The sequence below is a fragment of the Colletes latitarsis genome, unplaced genomic scaffold, assembly GCF_051014445.1.
Source record: "Colletes latitarsis isolate SP2378_abdomen unplaced genomic scaffold, iyColLati1 scaffold0047, whole genome shotgun sequence".
Taxonomy (NCBI): domain Eukaryota; kingdom Metazoa; phylum Arthropoda; class Insecta; order Hymenoptera; family Colletidae; genus Colletes; species Colletes latitarsis.
In genome coordinates this window covers 69699-72500 of record NW_027488397.1, presented here as the reverse complement: position 1 = coordinate 72500, position 2802 = coordinate 69699, and positions in this window count along the sequence as shown.

The window sequence follows — 2802 nt, the reverse complement described above, 5'->3', positions numbered from 1 at the left end:
GAGCGAAAACCAACACCTGTAATTTCCTTAATAATTGAGCTAGGGCAAAAAAAAAAAACGCTATCTTGTAGGAAAAAAGCAGGGGAACACGATGCCGTCGTTAAAAATATAGATTGCCGTGCTCGTTTTCGAGAAAAAAATGAAAAAATGGTCAAAATCGTCGCAGGACAAAAACTCGACACGCTATCTTGTAGGCAAAAATTAGACGAATTCAAAACCGTAGTTAAAAATATCGGTCGTCGCGCTAGTTTTCGAGAAAAAAACAAAAACGTTCAAAAAATTCGAGATAAAAAAAAAAAAACCAGCCTACCAGATAGAAAAAATTACACTGAACAAATATCATATAGGTCAAAATATGTGTTAGCGTACTAGTTTTCGAGATATAGACGAAAAACCGTCGCCGCCGATCGGTACGTCGGTCGATGCGAAAGCACCGCGCGACCGAGCGCCCGCCTAAAAGACCAGTTCGAACATACCGAAAAATCAAGAAACCGTAACTTCCTTAATAATTGAGCTAGGACAAAAAATCGACACGCTATCTTGCAGGAAAAAATCCGGGGAACACGATGGCGTCGTCAAAAGTGCAGGTCGTCGAGCTCGTTTTCGAGAAAAAAAAAAAAAAATTCTCAAAATTCGACAAAAAAATAAAACGATCAGTGGACCGTGTAGAGAATATAAAACTGCATAAGAATCGTATAGACGAAAATTGGCGTTCACGTGCTCGTTTTTGTGGAAAAAATTAAAAAAGCTCTCAAACTTCGAGATAAAAAAAAAAAAAACCGTCTACCAGGTAGCCAACGGTAAACGGTACAAGTATCGTACGGGCGAAAACGAGCGTTACCGTGCTCGTTTTCGAGTTATTGACGAAAAACAGCCTGGAGCGATCGGTCCGGCGGTCGACGCGCGAAAGTTTCTAAGTCCGCTCTGCTCCGAATCATCGCTCCGGCGTCAAAAATCGTCGTAGGACAAAAAATCGCCACCCTATCTTGCAGGAAAAAATCCGGGGAACACGATGGCGTCGTCAAAAGTGCAGGTCGTCGAGCTCGTTTTCGAGAAAAAAAAAAAAAAATTCTCAAAATTCGACAAAAAAATAAAACGATCAGTGGACCGTGTAGAGAATCTAAAACTGCATAAGAATCGTATAGACCAAAATTGGCGTTCACGTGCTCGTTTTTGAGAAAAAAGTTAAAAAAGCTCTCAAAATTCGAGATAAAAAAAAAAAAAACCATCTACCAGGTAGCCAACGGTAAACGGTACAAGTATCGTACGGGCGAAAACGAGCGTTACCGTGCTCGTTTTCGAGTTATTGACGAAAAACAGCCTGGAGCGATCGGTCCGGCGGTCGACGCGCGAAAGTTTCTAAGTCCGCTCTGCTCCGAAACACCGCTCCGGCGTCAAAAATCGTCGTAGGACAAAAAATAGACACGCTATCTTGCAGGAAAAAATCCGGGGAACACGATGGCGTCGTCAAAAGTGCAGGTCGTCGAGCTCGTTTTCGAGAAAAAAAAAAAAAAATTCTCAAAATTCGACAAAAAAATAAAACGATCAGTGGACCGTGTAGAGAATATAAAACTGCATAAGAATCGTATAGACGAAAATTGGCGTTCACGTGCTCGTTTTTGTGGAAAAAATTAAAAAAGCTCTCAAACTTCGAGATAAAAAAAAAAAAAACCGTCTACCAGGTAGCCAACGGTAAACGGTACAAGTATCGTACGGGCGAAAACGAGCGTTACCGTGCTCGTTTTCGAGTTATTGACGAAAAACAGCCTGGAGCGATCGGTCCGGCGGTCGACGCGCGAAAGTTTCTAAGTCCGCTCTGCTCCGAATCATCGCTCCGGCGTCAAAAATCGTCGTAGGACAAAAAATCGCCACCCTATCTTGCAGGAAAAAATCCGGGGAACACGATGGCGTCGTCAAAAGTGCAGGTCGTCGAGCTCGTTTTCGAGAAAAAAAAAAAAAAATTCTCAAAATTCGACAAAAAAATAAAACGATCAGTGGACCGTGTAGAGAATATAAAACTGCATAAGAATCGTATAGACCAAAATTGGCGTTCACGTGCTCGTTTTTGAGAAAAAAGTTAAAAAAGCTCTCAAAATTCGAGATAAAAAAAAAAAAAACCATCTACCAGGTAGCCAACGGTAAACGGTACAAGTATCGTACGGGCGAAAACGAGCGTTACCGTGCTCGTTTTCGAGTTATTGACGAAAAACAGCCTGGAGCGATCGGTCCGGCGGTCGACGCGCGAAAGTTTCTAAGTCCGCTCTGCTCCGAAACACCGCTCCGGCGTCAAAAATCGTCGTAGGACAAAAAATAGACACGCTATCTTGCAGGAAAAAATCCGGGGAACACGATGGCGTCGTCAAAAGTGCAGGTCGTCGAGCTCGTTTTCGAGAAAAAAAAAAAAAAATTCTCAAAATTCGACAAAAAAATAAAACGATCAGTGGACCGTGTAGAGAATATAAAACTGCATAAGAATCGTATAGACCAAAATTGGCGTTCACGTGCTCGTTTTTGAGAAAAAAGTTAAAAAAGCTCTCAAAATTCGAGATAAAAAAAAAAAAAACCATCTACCAGGTAGCCAACGGTAAACGGTACAAGTATCGTACGGGCGAAAACGAGCGTTACCGTGCTCGTTTTCGAGTTATTGACGAAAAACAGCCTGGAGCGATCGGTCCGGCGGTCGACGCGCGAAAGTTTCTAAGTCCGCTCTGCTCCGAAACACCGCTCCGGCGTCAAAAATCGTCGTAGGACAAAAAATAGACACGCTATCTTGCAGGAAAAAATCCGGGGAACACGATGGCG